Source organism: Pleurodeles waltl, chromosome 3_1 (assembly GCF_031143425.1).
Source record: "Pleurodeles waltl isolate 20211129_DDA chromosome 3_1, aPleWal1.hap1.20221129, whole genome shotgun sequence".
Taxonomy (NCBI): Eukaryota; Metazoa; Chordata; class Amphibia; order Caudata; family Salamandridae; genus Pleurodeles; species Pleurodeles waltl.
Genome location: NC_090440.1, coordinates 352,348,123 through 352,366,376, shown reverse-complemented (window position 1 = coordinate 352,366,376; position 18,254 = coordinate 352,348,123).

Sequence of the window (18,254 nt, the reverse complement as noted above, 5' to 3'; positions counted from 1 at the left end):
CAGCAACATTCAGTCCCCCCACAGAAGAGGCGCACAGTGATGACAGCAGCTCTGCTTGCCTGTATGTGGATGACCAACCTGGCCCATCAGGGATCTCCGGGCACCCAGGCACACTCTCACACCACCACAGAGCCTCCCCCCTCAGAAAACACCACCACAGCACCCACCCAGCGGGCCCATACCGCTGTCCACAGGTCACGTCAATCAGCAGTGTGTCCACCACTACAGGGACCCCAGGCCACCCCACTAACACAAGACGATCAGGGACCTGGGGTCAGTGTCAGTGGGCACATGGTTCAGGGGACAGAGGCACAGGACAACAGGGAAGCTGGGAGGACTGCTGTGCAACAGGAGGAGGACAGGCCCAGGGAATCGACTCTCCAGGAGGCACTCGCCACGATCCTGGGAGCGTACCACCATTCATAGGAGATGAAGGGCCAGATACTGGACAAGTTGCAGGAGAACATGCAGCTGCAGGAGGGACAGTACCTAGGGATCAGGAAGGACTTGAAGAACATTAACACCACCCTGGTCTCCATTGCAGGGATGCTGGCAGACCTGGCCAACACAATGAGGGAGGCAGTGGCACCCCACCGGGCCACTGCCAATAGCCAAACAGATGAACAGCCCTCCACCACCGCTGCTGCTAGTAGACAGGAGGTCCCGCCACAGGACCAACAGGCCACCAGCTCCCCTCCCCCTGCAGAAGGAGAACCACCCTGCAAACGTTCCATGCGATCCAGGCAGAAGCCAGATATTATTGTCAAGACCCCCGCCAGGAAATAAGACTCTCCTGATTGTCACCCTTGTGTCCCACTATGTCACCCTGACCACCTTGAACTGCCATTGCTCCACTTCCTATGCCCCCTTGGACAATGCACCTGTGATATAAATAGACTGGAACTATACCCTGGACTTTCCTCCTTCATCACCCCAGCCCATTGCACATCCCCTTCTAACTCTTAGAACTTAAATAAACAACTTTTGAAAAAATACAAGTATGGAGTATGTCAAATGATTTAACTATGTATTAGTTCAACACAGTTTAAACATTGAATATCAACTGTACAGAAATTTAAACATAGGAATTACCTGTAATTGGCTGCAGTCAACATACCAGTTAGTGTGGCACAAATATCTGCAAATAGAGATGCCAAAGGCTACAGTGAGTGGTCATAGAAGTGGGAAATACAGCCTGCCAGTGATAATGTCAAACACAAAAATGTCAATTAAATGTGAAGTTACAATTTCTTACCTGTGTGTCATTGGAAGTATTGACGAATTATTGCACTTCTGTTGTCTTAATAATCATCCTGTGCCTCCTCATCTTCACCGTCCACAGGGTCCACTGCTGCCACACGGCCATCTCCAGCCTCATCCTCCTGCAGAAAAGGCACTTGGCGACATAAGGCAAGGTTGTGCAACATACAGCATGCCACGATGATGTGGCACACCTTCTTGGGTGAGTAGTACAGGGATCCACCTGTTAGATGGAGGCAAAGAAACCTGTCCTTCAGGAGCCGAAGGTCCTCTCTATAATTCTTCTTGTTTGCCCACGTGCCTCATTGTAACGTTCCTCTGCCCTTGCCCTGGGATTCCTCACAGTGGTCAGTAGAGGTTGGAGTAACCAGGGTCACCTGCAAATATCGAGGGACGACTGTTAGCCACACATCAACCCTTAGGGTCCACACCATACCCATACACCAACACCCACGGGTGGGAATCAGGGCTCACCTATTAGCCACACCCTGTGCCTCTGGAGTTGAGACATCACATATGGGTTGCTGCTATTCCTCAGGATAAAGGCATCATGCACAGACCCAGGATATTTCGTATTGATGTGGGAGATCTACTGATCCGCCAGGCACACCATCTACACACTCATGGAGTGAAAGCTCTTTTGATTTCTGAACACCTGTTCATTTCGCCGGGGGACACAAATGCTATATGTGTATCATCAATTGCCCTAATAATGTTGGGGATATGTCCCATTGCTTAGAAGTCAGCTTTCACTGTGGTCAAATCCTCCACCTGGGGGAAAACGATGTAGCTGCACATGTGTTTAATCAGGGCAGACAAAACTCTTGTCAGCACTATTGAGAACATTGGCTGAGAAATTCCTGCTGCTAAGCCCACTGTCATTTGGAAGGAGCCAGTTGCCAGGAAATGGAGCACTGATAGCACTTGCACAAGAGGGGGAATCCCAGTGGGGTGAGGGATAGCAATATCATGTCGGGGTCCAATTGGGCAAACAGCTCTGTGATTTTGGCCCTGTCAAGTCTGTAGGTGAGGATGATGTGCCTGTCCTCCATTGTTGCCAAGTCCACTACGGGTCTGTACACGGGGGAATGTCTCCATCTCCTATGCATCCGCAGCCGTTGCAATCTATGGGGGAAAAGAGTGAGTAGACGGTCAATATCTGTACATTGTAACCACTACAGTTCAATGCATGAGGTGATTTTTATAATTTATTAGTGGCATATGTCCTGAATGTACAGTTGTGTACTGTGAGGCAGTTAGGATCCATGGCCTGCCCCTCTGCCCTGAAATGGCGTCTGCCTGTCTTGTTTGGAGGGACAGGTGGAAATGAGGTAAATCTGCTGACGTTGTGCGCCGTTGCAGGAGGCAGTTGAAAACCGCTGTGCAACTCCTCATTGGTTAACATTGGGCCCTATGGGTTAAAGTGGCCAATGGTGATGTACGCCGGCGGTGACGGTATGCACCACTGCGGAAGTGACCGCCATTTTCTATCTGTTCACTCACTTGCTACCTGACCTTCAACAGGAGAGGACCTACACTGCAAGTACTGCTGTGACCTGTGTCTGGAACTGACCGTGGCTCGTGTCGCTGGGTAAAGGGCCCCTGCCTTCACCTCGGCGGAGTTGGAGAGACTGGTGGATGGGGTCCTAACCCAGTACCTAATGCTGTATGGGCCTCCAGACCAACAAGTGAGTACACTGTGAGTATGATGCATGGGCCATGATTGCATGGAGTGCTGTGTGTGAAGGCCTCATGTTGGGTGGGGGTGGTGGATGGGCCCTGGGCAGCATGCTGCATGTATGGTGGGCCATGTCTGTGCTAATGGGAAGGGGCATGGTGGGCCATGAGTGTAACAGGCAGGACGGTTGGACTAATATCTTTCCCTGTGTCCATTTCCCTGCAGGTCAGTGCCCATCAGAAGAAGGGTTTATGGCGAGCCATCGCCAAGGACGTGCTGACCCTGGGGGTCTATAGCAAGCAGAGCACCCACTGTCGTAAACGGTGGGAGGAACTGAGACGCTGGGCATGGAAGACGGCGGAGGCCCAGCTGTGGATGGCCTCCCAACGAGGAAGGGGTGCTCGTCGAACCCTGACCCCCCTGATGGCCAGCATACTGGCGGTGGCCTATCCGGAGCTGGATGGGCGCTTGGGGACATCACAGCAGCCACGAGGGGGTGAGTACAGTGCGCCAACATACAATGTGCACAAGGTGGAGTGGTATCTGGGTGGGGGATGTGCGCCTGTGGGTGTCCCTAGGCCAGGCCTGACATTGCAGCATAGGTCCCATGTTGGGCAGGGTTCTGATGTAAAATACCTTCAACCAAGCTAGTAGGCATCCACTACTGGGCAGGGGTCTGTGGGTCTCGTGTATGCAGCAAGTGACGTTAGGTGTCCCTATCCCTGGGCTGGTGACAAGCATTGTGACTGGTAGTGGATTGCATAGTGCGTAGGGCTGTTCCCTGTGTGTGTGTCTGTGTGTGTGTCGTGTATGCGAACGTTGGTGTTGTTTGCGCCGCTGACCAAGTGTCTCCTTTGTCTCGCTCCCCCACTTTTTGTTTTGTCACCCGGCCCTTATGTGCATTAGCATCATCTGGCAGAGGAGCTGAGGCACCGGCGACGGAGAGAGCTGCATCCCACAGGGCCCAGGAGGCCGAATCCACAGACAGTGAGGGCACCAGTGCGACGAAGGGCGAGGGGAGCACCATGGCAGAGACAGGAGGGGACAGTACTGACACAGATTCCTCCTCCGATGGAAGCTCCTTGGTGGAGGCCAACACCTCTGTGCCCACCCCAGCTACAGGTACAGCCTCCACCCCATACCAGCACCGCCCTCCCAGCAGCCCCTCAGCGTGTTTCCCGTGCCTGCTTACCCAGGAGGGGGGACATCTCCTTTGCCCCAGGCACCTCAGGCCCTGCCCCAGTTAACCCTGCTGCCCTGAGTGAGGAGGCTATTAACCTCCTGCGATCCCTCTCTGTTGGGCAGTCAACCATTGTGAATGCTATCCAGGGACTAGCAGCCCAATTGCAACAGACAAATGCATTCCTGGAGGGCATTCACACTGGCATGGCGACCCAACAGAGATCAATCAAGGCTCTGGCCCCCCTCTCTGAATGGCAGCCATTGTCCCTGTTTCTAGCCTCCACCTCCAACTTCCTCTACCCAATCCTATTCCCCTCAACCCCAACCTATCCCAAGCCCACAGTCAGACAAGCATGCACCCAGGACAACACACAAGAGGGGAAATGGCAAACACAAGCACCACACTTCATCCCACAGGCACTCACACACACACCATACAGATGCAGACATACCAACATCCACTGCCTGCCCCTTCTCCTCATTGTCCACCTCCCTCCCAGTTGCGTCTACACTCACACCTGCATGCACTACATCCTCATCCACTACCCCCATCACCAGCACACCTATTAGCACACGCCCCTCACTGGCAGTCACCACCCCCACATCCATGCACACATCACCTGTGTCCTCTCCCACTGTGTCTGTGCCCCCCTCCAAAAGTACACAAACGCAAGCACTCAGACACCCAACAGCCATCCACCTCACAACAGCATCCAGCCCATGCACCTGCACCCAAACATAGCAGACAGACACCTCCTACAACCACTCACTCTACCTCCACTCCCTGTCCATCTCCCTCTTCCCGTCCCAATGTCCCTAAGAAGCTTTTCCTTTCCACCTTTGACCTCTTTCCTAGCCCTCACTGACCCCGTCCCTGACGTCAGGCCAGGGTGTTCAGAACCCAGGCAAGCACCTCAGCCACCCAGTCCAGGGGCAAAGTAGTGTCCACAGCTACACCAGGTGGGAGAGGATCCTGGGCACCAAGCAGCCACACTGATAGTGTGCCTGCACCAAGTGCTGCCAGGAAGGGCAAGGAGGCACCCCCAGCTGCTGCAAAGAAGGGCAAGGAGACACCCCCAGCTGCTGCAAAGAAGGGCAAGAAGGCACCCCCAGCTGATGCAAAGAAGGGCAAGGAGGCACCCTCAGCTGGTAAAAGGAAGGGCAAAGAGCAGTTCCCAGATGCTGCCAACAGGAGCAAGGAGCCACCCCAAGCTGCTGGCAGGAAGGGCAAAGGGCCTGCACCAGCAGGCAAAAAGGACAAGAGGCCTGTTGCTGGGACTCAGTTGGAGCTCCCACCACCAACCATGGTGGTTCAGCCGTCTGAGGCTGCAGGGGTTGGGCTGGAGCCTCCCCCCACCACTGCCAGCACCGCCACCAGCACCACTGCCAGCAGCAGCAGTGGAGTGGGCAGCCGCCCGAGGCTGCAGGGGATGGGCTGGAGCCTCCCCCCACCACTGCCAGCACCGACACCAGCACCACTGCCAGCACCGACACCGGCACCACTGCCAGCAGCAGCAGCCCCAGTGGGCAGCCGTCAGAGGCTGCAGGGAAAGGGCTGGAGCCTCCCCCCACCACTGCCAGCACCGACACCAGCACCGCCACTGCCACCACTGAGCAGCCGTCACCGCCGGTGGACAGTGTGTAGTACTGCATCCATGGGCTGTTGTGCAGCCTGGCCCCTGCAAATCCTGTGGGTCTGACATCCAGGTAACCTTGCACTCCCCAAGATCTGCATCACAGGGCACAATGCCCCCTACAGAACAAGTGGAAGAAGCAATCCACTTATCCCATCCTCCCCAGGATGAAGCACACTGGGCACAATGGCCCCTCTAGAACCACTGGAGAAGCCATCCACTTACCCCATCACCCCCAGGATGAAGCACACAAGGCACAATGCCCCCTCCAGAACCAGTGGAGAAGCTATCCACTCACCCCATCCTCCCCAGGATGAAGCACACTGGGCACAATGCCCCCTCCAGAACCAGTGGAAGAAGCCATCCACTCACCGCATCCTTCCCAGGATGAAGCTCACTGGGCACAATGCCCACTCCAGCACCAGTGGAGAAGCCATCCACTCACCCCATCCTCCCCAGGATGAAGCTCACTGGGCACAATGCCCCCTTCAGAACCAGTGGCACTCCCTAGGGCCAAGCAGTGGGCAAATCACCCACTTGAGAGACTGCGGCCTTGCACTCCCCAGGACCAAGAAGTGGGCAAGTCACCAACTTGAGAGACTGTGGCCTTGCACTCCCCAGGACCATGCAGTGGGCAAGTCACCCACTTGAGAGACTGTGGCCTTGCACTCCCCAGGACAGAGTGATGGGCATGTTGCCCCCTCCAGGACCAGTGGCGTTGTACCATCTTCCGGCTGAGGTGCCCCCCATTCCCTTTCCCTCTGAGGTGCCTGTCTATTTTCGACCTGATGCCCCTGCAGTGTTCTCTCCATGTTGTTGCAGGAGTGAGGGTGGGCCTTGGACTTTGTGATGTGGCCCTGTGGCCCACGGACATTGAGGACTGACCAGTGTCCCTTGCATTGTAAATATGTATATACTTTTTTTGGGATGCACGTATTACTGATATAATGATCTAATTTCACTCTTTTTACTCTATTTTGGTTGTCCTTGCATTATTCCTGAGGGGCATGGGGTTAATATGTAATGTTATTGGATCTGGTTGTGTGTGTGGTGTTGGGCGTGGGGGTGTTGCGTATTGCGTGTGTGTATGTCACTCTCTTTTTCCTCCCCCCCGTGTGCCAGGTGGCAGTACTCACTGTGGTCGTCTTCGCTGGCGTTGGTGTTCGTAGTGGAGCAGAAGATAGAAGATCGTGGGTAACACATGCAACTGGGGCTCCATGGTGGCATGGTTCTTCCTTGAGTGTCCAGAGGTGAGTCCTTTCCCTTCTGTGCAGTGTTTCCGCCATGCTTTTGATGTCATTGGTACTGTCTAAGAAAAGGTGGCGGATAGGTGGGTCACATTACTGTGGGCAGTACTTTGTCTTCTGCCTGGCTGTTGGCGGTTACCGCCGTGGTGCCTGTTGATTTCGCCCCTGGCGGTCGGTGTGTTAAAGTGGCCGTCTGTCTGAGCGGTTTCCGACGTAGTCATAATTTCAGATTTCTTACTGCCGGCCTGTTGGCTTTATCACCGACCGCAAGGGTTTTAATGAGGGCCTAAGTCTCCAGTGTCCCCCATCTACACTCTTTCAGGGACTGTGGCTGGTCTGCAATCTCATGCTCTAGAGTGCTCAGTTGGCGCTCCAGTGTGCTCAAGGATAATGAGAATTGTTGCTGCATTCCATAAGCCGTTTTAAAGCACTCACCTCGCAACACCACCTTAATGCATCTCACTCCACACCCCTCACCGATGTGCTTCCCCAATTTTCCCTAAAGTAATTGTCCGTGGTTGTCTGGACCATATCTGCAAATCCAGGATCCGTGAGTGCCTCAGGGTGCATTCACCACAGGGATATCCCTGGCGACTCCATAGATAACGTGAGTTTCACCAGTAAAGGGGGGGTGGTCCGAAATATATTGGGCCAGATAGGTAGCCTCTTCCACACACTGAAGTATGGAGAAAGTAGGCAGGCAATAATCTAGATGGCTATATGTGTTGACTGTGGGGACAACAGGAATATGCCTCAGTCAGAGGGTTATGCTCTCGCCACACATATCGGAGCCCCACTCAGGTCATAATCTTTGGCAGGGCACATATCATGACAATTTTTGTGTCCATTCTGGGTGGGTGCCGGTCAAGATCACCGTTCAGGACTTAATTAAAGTCTCCCATGAGGATCAGCTCTCTATCCATATACTCCACCATTGCCCTCATCACTTCACTAAAAAGTCTCTACCATCAATGTTGGGAGCATAGATATTTACCAAGCAGACCTCCCTGGCATCCAACGTGCCCAGCACTGTCACAAAGCACCCAACAGGATAGTGTTCTGAGCAACCAAGGGGAACCCAGGAGCCACCCATATTAAGGCCCCCCCGGCATAACTGGACTACGAAGTAGCATAGAGCTGACCCCTCCACCTACACCAGAGAGCAGACATGCTATTACCTCACCTGTGTGTTTCTCGCAAAAAAAGCGACTGATACTCCATACCATCTCATGTAGGAATATATACCCTCTGTCATTCTACTTGATCATCCAGCCCAGCACATTCCAAGTCAACAGCTTCCATTTCCCAGCCATGACTCCAACCGGTTCAGACGTACCTGTGCGCCTCCAGAGGGGGGAAGAACACACCAATACTCTCTCTGTGCATTCCAGACAACAAGTGTGAGCATTGTAGATTCGAGCAACCCCTGTCTACCTATTACTATTGAAGCAACAGTCAACGAATCCCATAGCAACACCCACCCCACCCACAGGCAGTGAGACTAAACAACTAGAGCCCCAACATATGTGCCCAACCTCCAAGCCCCTCTGCCCCATCCCCTGCTCAGCAAACATGTTTTAACTTGCAAAGAAAAATTCTCTGAGTGAGCCCAGCACCCCATAAGGTGGTGAGGCCTAGGACACTCAAGCCACCTTCTGGGACTGTAGCCCACTGGAGTACTCCTCCAGCCAGGTCCCAGAAAAGTCCACATTAATACCACCTCATAATGAAGCATATAATGTTCAAAAAAAGGATTAAGTAGTAAGTCTCCCTTGAGCACATGTCCCGGCAAACATAAAAAACTTTAACAATGAGGTACGAAGGAACCCTTAGACAAAGTACATTGCCAGGTCAGCCAGATCCTCCCCCTTTATGTCTACCCAGCCACACCAACAAAGAATGTAAGTGTTATAGTTGGCATCCTCATGACATCTGGAAGCATGTGTCACCCCTTGTCATCACCACTGTGCTCTCCTTATCTCTGTGAGCATGAAGTGATTTGTCTGTGTAAGGCACACAGTTGGAGTCCACCAGGGTTCCATCCGGGCACACTATCACTCTCTCAGACCGTTGGCTAACAGCACTTTGAGCCAAGTCTGCAGACTTCCGCCTGTGTCTTGAGCTTTTGCGAACATGACCAGAATCCATTGTGCAGGAGATGTTCTGTAGCCGCCAAGACGTGTGTTCCAGTGTATAGAGCCACTCATGTGCTGCCTCAAGAGTTGTCAAAAAAATGCTTGGCCCTCATATTGTATGTGTAGTTTGGCTGGAAACATGAGGCTGTATTGGAAATCCTTTGTCACGTAACAGTCGTGTAGCCTTTGGTGAGGGGGGACTGGATTTTCCGAGTAAAGCCTGAAAAGATCATGATGACACTATTGTTGTATTTGGGTGCTCCATTGATGCGAATGTACTGCAGGATGGCATCCCGATCCAGATAGTTAAAAAAACTAGCGATAATGGGTCGCGGGCGCCCCCAGCCTGGGCGCAGGTGCCTGTGCGCGATGTGCGTGTTCTACTGTGAAAAAGTTAGAGAGGTGCTTAGGCTAAAGTGTAGTCGTTATCCAGTCCTCCAAGAATAGTTTCGCGGACTAACCCTCTGCCCGCTCGAGGAACCCAAGAAACCTGAGGTTGTTCCATCGCAAGTGACCCTCGCTGTCCTCCAATCAATCGTCTAAGGTGTGCCCTAGGGACTGGAAGTAAACAACCATTTTTTTCAGAGTGTCGAACTCTTGTTGAAGCTCCAAGACCAGCCTCTCCGCTTCCGTGACCCTCCGTAGGTCTGCATGCAGGAGGCCCACCTCAATCGCCATTGTTTGGTCCCTGGTTCCTTCTTGAGATCCCCCAACGTCAGCATAGGGTCGACATCCGGTCTGCTTCTGCTGTTCCCCCTCCACTCCGCCCGTCGGCCCCGGCATAATATAATTGTCAATTTTGTTTGTTTGAACGACCTTGGCTGCTTTATCTTCTGCCACTTGCACAAGGTGGCGATGTGTTAAGTCTCTCGGGATTTCAATTTTTCAGTTTTCTGTTCAAATGTTCACAGCAGAGCTCTGAAAGTATTCACAGCAACACCCTCTCACCTGCTGGGACTCGTCACTGTCAAGAGACCGAGTCTCCTTCTACCTACTGCCTAATGCCATCAGTAGTCTGCAAAGGTTTCCAGGCTCAGGTCTATGTTGGGCCATGATATGACTAAGGGACTGCCCCAACACCCCCACACTCAGCGGCCACAATCAGTTGCATACGGTTCCCACACTGTTATCAGCCCAGACGTCACTAGACTGCTTCTATCGTTCAGCGCACCAGTACCCGCGCGTTGTGGCCACTGCTCTCTGAGGGCTCAGGGCTCCAGGCTGTTCACTCTGCAGCCTTGTGGTGGGTCAGGGGGTCAGCAGGTCTGATTGCACCCAGAACTCAGGCGGTTGTCACGTCTGTGTGAGACACCAGAGGGGCCGTGGGGTACAGGATGTGGTTGGTGTAACAGCTCCCCGTTAAGAGATTGCTGCCAGCAAAGACAGTTGCAGGGGCAACCTCTGACGATGGCACTGGAAAGTACCCCGGAGGCACTTCCCGATGAAGAGACCCGGCGACCTCGGAGTACTTCCGGGGTCAAGACGAAGCAGGAGGCCCAGAGCAGAAAACAGACAGCGTGAGCGATGGAGACAGGGAGGGAAAGCAAGGAGACGAGGGGCAGCTGCAGCAAGAGGAGAGCGCCAACCCGGAAAAAGAAGATGACGCGGAGGAGCAAGGAGACACGGAGGAGCAGGAACAGGAGTGAAGAGGGGATGCTAGGAAGGAGGAGGACAGAGAGAGCAGGTGTGATGGAGAGAAGCCGAGAGCGAGATCCGGTGAAGGAAGAGAGGAGCCTGGCACCAGAAAGCTTTGCCACGTTCCTGGAGGGATGTGGCTGCACAAGGTATGATCCTATTTTCTTACAGGATCTCCCATTGGGGTAAAAGGGGAAGGAGATAGGGTGAGAGGACGATCAGGGAAACTAACTGTATGGAGAACAGGTGGGTTAGAGGGGAAAAGGGAAACACTTTGTCACAAGCACCTATGCATGCCCGACACGTCTGACACCTATGTGATCCCCTCTCACGTCCACACTCACTCCCTTCCCTGGTAAACCCATTCTATAATATATTAAACCACCTACCTGAAACCTGGTTTTTCTCCTTTCTTCCTCTCGAGGCACGCCGGTCCAAGCAGGAAGCGACTCCAGAGGAGCAAAGAAACAACCTAGAGGTGAATGAAAGACGATAAAAAGGACCTTAATATGGAGTAACCATCTTATCCGAAAATAAACATACCCACGACATAAAAAGAATACACAGACAACCCCAATTAAAGTCCGCAGTCCATCTATTTCGTAAAACAAATTTGCGCTTACAGTTGGATTCAATTGTTACAGGCAGGAGCTCTGCCTGAAGCGACTAGGCGGCTATCTTGCTTGGCCAGAAGTCCAGTTCTTCATCCTCTTTCTCTGTATCATTCACACCTACATCCTCTCTAATGCAGTTCCTAGCCCTCATCTTGGAAGTGACACTCGAACTTGGCTGATTCATCAAATGAGGGTTTCAACTCAACAACTGCTCAGTGATTACTTATCTCTTCCATCACTCCGTGGCAGCTGCTTATCTCCCTACTACCAGTAAGCAAGCAGGATTTGCTTGTACCACGTTTGAAAGAGCCCACTATTGATCCCTTGGCTTCAAATAATTATCACCCTTTCTCTTTGCTTCCTTTCACCTTCAAAATTCTTGAAACGTCTATCAACAATCATCTCAATAAATGCCTGGATAATCATCAGTGCCTGGACATACCCAATCTGAGGTTTGCCCCTCTGGTAGCACAAAATGATTGGCAATCTAGGCTTGGGAAAGGATCGGGAGAAGAATTGCGCTGTACCTACTCATCCTCTCTAAGACGTTTAATTTGGTGTCTCATTCTCAAAACCTTTTTAGGCTTGATGCGTTGTGCATTACAGAACTTACCCTAAACTAGTTTAATAAATATTTTCTTACAAATCGATCTCACATAGCCTATTTTCCCCTGCTACCTCATCTTTTAAAGCTTTGAAGCAGGGTGCCCTTAGGGATTCACTTTGAGTCTCTTCAACCTCTGCGTCGCGCCACTAGCTGCTCTTATACACACCTTTAGTCTAACATTAATGATGTATGCAGAGGATGGCTCATTCATTCTTAGCATTGATGACAATCAGTGTAGTGCACTGTCCATCTTTCACTTCTTCCTTACTTGTTGCCTACTGGATGCAGGGGTGTAACACAGGCCCCTGCACAGCAGGGGAGGGGGTAGACCTTCAGGAGGCCCCCAGGCCTTCAGGGGGCCCCATTAAGCCCAGGACCAATGATAATTTGTGAGGAGATATAGGAGACTTGGGGGCCTCCCACCACATTTCTAAGGGAGCCCCATCATTATACGTTACGCGTCTGAAGTCTGGAAGAATGAGAATAATATCAGACTCAGCTTGGACGGGATTGAGGTCCTTATTGTTGGCAGACCCACCACTTTGTCTCCTGACTGGTGGCCCTCTAACCTTTGTACTCCTTCCACCCATTCCTCATCTGTTAGAAATCTTGGCTTTCTCTTACACAATGCACCCTTTTCCCATCAGGTCATTTACAGTGCTGACAACTGACTTGTCTATTGTAGAATGCTTTGTAGTTTTATTTCCATGCTTCTCCTTAACTCTCGTTAATCAGTCATTTTGTCCATCCACTACATTATGGTAATTCCCACTATTTTGGCCTTCTCAGCCATCTCTTCTTCAGGCTTTACGTCATTTGCTTTTGTTTCTGGTAAGTAATATCTCTCCACTGGGCACCCGACAGCACAGCAGATACTTTCCAAAGCCCTTTGTCTAGTTCATAGAACTGTCCAACTGTCTGGATCCCTCCATCTACAGGGCCTTTTCCACCTCTACAATTCATACTAATGACTCTTCTTTGCCTCTTTGCATCTTCTCAAACTGCCAGTCACCTGTAAAGCCTGCACGGGTGAATGGTCTTTCTTCTACTTAGGTGGTAAGCACTAAAACGTCCTACCTATCGCACTACGCTTACAAACTAATCGTTTAGTTTTCCATAATTTCCTATCACTCGCAAAATTTTTGACCTGCATACGCTCATCTTTCTCGTGTTTTTTCCCTAGTGCCAAGGCACCGTTTTGGAAACTGACTGCTTTAAAAATCTCCAATTCAAGTTCAAGTCAAGAAGCATTACTAGGTTTCACTTTAACACAATAGCTTCTTACGAAGGATAAATTAGCATATGGTTGGGCTATTCATGAATTTTTCAGTCAAGGGATTGCACTCCCACATTTCAGAGAGACCTTACAGAAGAAATAGTTTTATTTGTAAACATAATTTTATTAAATCAATGAACATAACGTAATATCCATAGAGAATATTGTAGGAAGTTGGCTCTGTATGCTCTATTTCAAAGTAAGGAATAGTATGCACAGAGTCCAAGGGTTCCCCTTAGAGGTAGGATAGTGGCAAAAAGAGATAATACTAATGCTCTATTTTGTGGTAGTGTGGTCGAGCAGTAGGCTTATCAAAGGAGTAGTGTTAAGCATTTGTTGTACACACACAGGCAATAAATGAGGAACACACACTCAGAGACAATTCCAGGCCAATAGGTTTTTGTATAGAAAAATATATTTTCTTAGTTTATTTTAAGAACCACAGGTTCAAATTTTACATGTAATACTTCAAGTGAAAGGTATTGCAGGTAAGTACTTTAGGAACTTTGAATAATCACAATAGCATATATACTTTTCAAATAAATCACATATAGCTATTTTAAAATTAGACAGTGCAATTTTCACAGTTCCTAGGGGGAGTAAGAGTTTGTTAGTTCTTGCAGGTAAGTAAACCGCCTACGGGGTTCAAGTTTGGGTCCAAAGTAGCCCACCATTGGGGGTTCAGAGCAACCCCAAAGTTACCACACCAGCAGCTCAGGGCCGGTCAGGTGCAGAGGTCAAAGTGGTGCCCAAAACGCATAGGCTTCAATGGAGAAGGGGGTGCCCCGGTTCCAGTCTGCCAGCAGGTAAGTACCCGTGTCTTCGGAGGGAGGACCAGGGGGGTTTTGTAGGGCACCGGGGGGGCACAAGTCAGCACAGAAAGTACACCCTCAGCAGCACGGGGGTTTCCAATGGAAATCAATGGGAGACCAAGGGGTCTCTTCAGCGATGCAGGGGTAGCCACCACCTGGGCAAGGGAGAGGGCCTCCTGGGAGTCACTCCTGCGCTGGAGTTACGATCTCTCAGGTCCTGGGGGCTGCGGGTGCAGAGTCTTTACCAGGCGTCGGGATCTGGGAAGCAGGCAGTCGCGGTCAGGGGGAGCCTCGGGATTCCCTCTGCAGGCGTCGCTGTGGGGGCTCAGGGGGCGCAACTCTGGCTACTCACAGTCTCGTAGTTGCGGGGGAGTCCTCCCTGAAGTGTTTGTTCTCCACAAGTCGAGCCGGGGCGTCGGGTGCAGAGTAGCAAGTCTCACGCTTCCGGCGGGAAACGCAGTTGTCTTGAAGTTGCTTCTTTGGAAACAAAGTTGCAGTCTTGGATGAACAGGGACGCTGATCTCAGGAGTTTCTTGGTCCTTTTAGAGCAGGGCAGTCCTCTGAGGATTCAGAGGTCGCTGGTCCCTGGGGAAAGCGTCGCTGGAGCAGTGTCTTTAGAAGGGAGGGAGACAGGCCTGTAGAGCTGGGGCCAAAGCAGTTGGTGTCTCCATCTTCTCTGCAGGGTTTTTCAGCTTAGCAGTCCTCTTCTTCTTAGGTTGCAGGAATCTGAGTTCCTAGATTCAGGGGAGCCCCTAAATACAGAATTTAGGGGTGTGTTTAGGTCAGGGAGGGCAGTAGCCAATGGCTACTAGCCCTGAGGGTGGCTACACCCTCTTTGTGCCTCCTCCCAAGGGGAGGGGGTCACATTCCTATCCCTATTGGGGGGATCCTCCATCTGCAAGATGGAGGATTCCTAAAAGTCAGAGTCACTTCAGCTCAGGTTACCTTAGGGGCTGTCCTGACTGGTCAGTGACTCCTCCTTGTTTTTCTCATTATCTCCTCCGGCCTTGCCGCCAAAAGTGGGGCCGTGGCCGGAGGGGGCGGGCAACTCCACTAGCTGGAATGCCTTGTGGTGCTGTAACAAAGGGGGTGAGCCTTTGAGGCTCACCGCCAGGTGTTACCGCTCCTGCAAGGGGGAGGTGATAAGCATCTCCACCCAGTGCAGGCTTTGTTACTAGCCACAGAGTGACAAAGGCACTCTCCCCATGTGGCCAGCAACATGTCTCGAGTGTGGCAGGCTGCTAAAACCAGTCAGCCTACACGGGTAGTTGGTTAATGTTTCAGGGGGCACCTCTAATGTGCCCTCTGGGGTGTATGTTACAATAAAATGTACACTGGCATCAGTGTGCATTTATTGTGCTGAGAAGTTTGATACCAAACTTCTCAGTTTTCAGTGTAGCCATTATGGTGCTGTGGAGTTCGTGTTTGACAGACTCCCAGACCATATACTCTTATGGCTACCCTGCACTTACAATGTCTAAGGTTTTGCTTAGACACTGTAGGGGCACAGTGCTCATGCACTGGTGCCCTCACCTATGGTATAGTGCACCCTGCCTTAGGGCTGTAAGGCCTGCTAGAGGGGTGACTTATCTATACTGCATAGGCAGTGTGAGGTTGGCATGGCACCCTGAGGGGAGTGCCATGTCGACTTACTCGTTTTGTCCTCACCAGCACACACAAGCTGGCAAGCAGTGTGTCTGTGCTGAGTGAGGGGTCCTGAGGGTGGCATAAGATATGCTGCAGCCCTTAGAGACCTTCCCTGGCATCAGGGCCCTTGGTACCAGGGGTACCAGTTACAAGGGACTTACCTGGATGCCAGGGTGTGACAATTGTGTAAACAAAAGTACAGGTTAGGGAAAGAACACTGGTGTTGGGGCCTGGTTAGCAGGCCTCAGCACACTTTCAAATCAAAACATAGCATCAGCAAAGGCAAAAGGTCAGGGGGTAACCATGCCAAGGAGGCATTTCCTTACACAACGCCCCCCCCAAACGAAAGAGGATGAGACTAACCTTTCCCAAGAGAGTCTTCATTTTCTAAGTGGAAGAACCTGGAAAGGCCATCTGCATTGGCATGGGCAGTCCCAGGTCTGTGTTCCACTATAAAGTCCATTCCCTGTAGGGAGATGGACCACCTCAACAGTTTTGGATTTTCACCTTTCATTTGCATCAGCCATCTGAGAGGTCTGTGGTCGGTTTGAACTACAAAGTGAGTACCAAAGAGGTATGGTCTCAGCTTCTTCAGGGACCAAACCACAGCAAAGGCCTCCCTCTCAATGGCACTCTAACGCTGCTCCCTGGGGAGTAACCTCCTGCTAATGAAAGCAACAGGCTGGTCAAGGCCATCATCATTTGTTTGGGACAAAACTGCCCCTATCTCATGTTCAGAGGCATCTCTCTGCACAATGAACTGCTTGGAGTAATCTGGAGCTTTTAGAACTGGTGCTGTGCACATTGCTTTTTTCAGGGTGTCAAAGGCCTGTTGGCATTCTACAGTCCAGTTTACCTTCTTGGGCATTTTCTTGGAGGTAAGTTATGTGAGGGCTGTCACTATGGATCCATATCCCTTCACAAACCTCCTGTAATACCCAGTCAAGCCAAGGAATGCCCTGACTTGGGTCTGGGTTTTTGGAGCTGCCCAGCCCAGAATAGTCTGGATCTTAGGCTGGAGTTGCTGAACTTGGCCTCCACCTACAAGGTGTCCCAAGTAAACCACAGTTCCCTGCCCTATCTGGCATTTGGATGCCTTGATAGAGAGGCCTGCTGATTGCAGAGCCTTCAAAACCTTCTTCAGGTGGACCAGGTGATCCTGCCAATTGGAGCTGAAGACAGCATTATCATCAAGATAGGCTGCACTAAAGGACTCCAAGCCAGAAAGGACTTGATTCACCAACCTTTGGAAGGTGGCAGGGGCATTCTTTAAACCAAAGGGCATAACAGTAAACTGATAATGCCCATCAGGTGTGGAGAATGCTGTCTTTTCTTTTGTTCCAGGTGCCATTTTGATTTGCCAGTACCCTGCTGTTAAGACAAAGGTACTTAAGAATTTGGCAGCACCTAATTTATCAATCAGTTCATCAGCCCTTGGAATGGGATGGGCATCTGTCTTGGTGACAGAATTAAGTCCTCTGTAATCCACACAGACCCTCATCTCTCTCTTTCCATCTTTGGTGTGAGGTTTGGGGACTAAGACCACTGGGCTAGCCCAGGGGCTGTCAGAGTTCTCAATGACTCCCAATGCCAGCATCTTGTGGACTTCCACCTTGATGCTTTCCTTAACTTGGTCAGACTGTCTGAAAATTTTGTTTTTGACAGGCATGCTGTCTCCTGTGTCCACATCATGGGTACACAGGTGTGTCTGACCAGGGGTTAGGGAAAAGAGCTCAGCAAACTGTTGCAGGCCCTTCCTACAGTCAGATTGCTGTTGGTTAGAGAGGGTGTCTGAATAGATCACTCCATCCACTGAGCCATCTTTAGGGTTTGATGAGAGGATATCAGGGAGCGGTTCACTCTCAGCTTCCTGGTCCTCATCTGTTACCATCAACAGATTCACATCAGCCCTATCATGGAAGAGTTTAAGGCGGTTCACATGGATCACCCTCTTGGGGCTCCTGCTAGTGCCTAGGTCCACCAGGTAGGTGACCTGACTCTTCTTCTCTAGTACTGGGTGAGGGCCACTCCATTTGTCCTGAAGTGCCCTGGGAGCCATAGGCTCAAAAACCCAGACTTTCTGCCCTGGTTGAAATTCAACCATTGCAGCCTTTTGGTCATACCAAAACTTCTGGAGCTGTTGGCTGGCCTCAAGGTTTTTACTTGCCTTTTCCATGTACTCTGCCATCCTTGAACGTAGGCCAAGTACATAGTCCACTATGGGGGTCATTCCAACCCTGGCAGTCGGTGTTAAAGCGGCGGCCAACCCGCCAACAGGCAGGCGGTAAAAAAAATGGAATTCTGACCCTGGAGGGAACCGCCAACACAGCCCGCCACTTTAACACTCCGACCGCCACGGCGGGACAAACAAACAGCGCGGCGGTCACCGCCAACAGACAGGCGGCAGACAATGTACCGCCCACCCTATCACGACCCACCAATCCGCCACCTTTTTCGGGGCGGGAGCCCCGCTGATAAAAACACGGCGGAAACAGACTACGAACGGGAAAACGCTCACCTCATAACA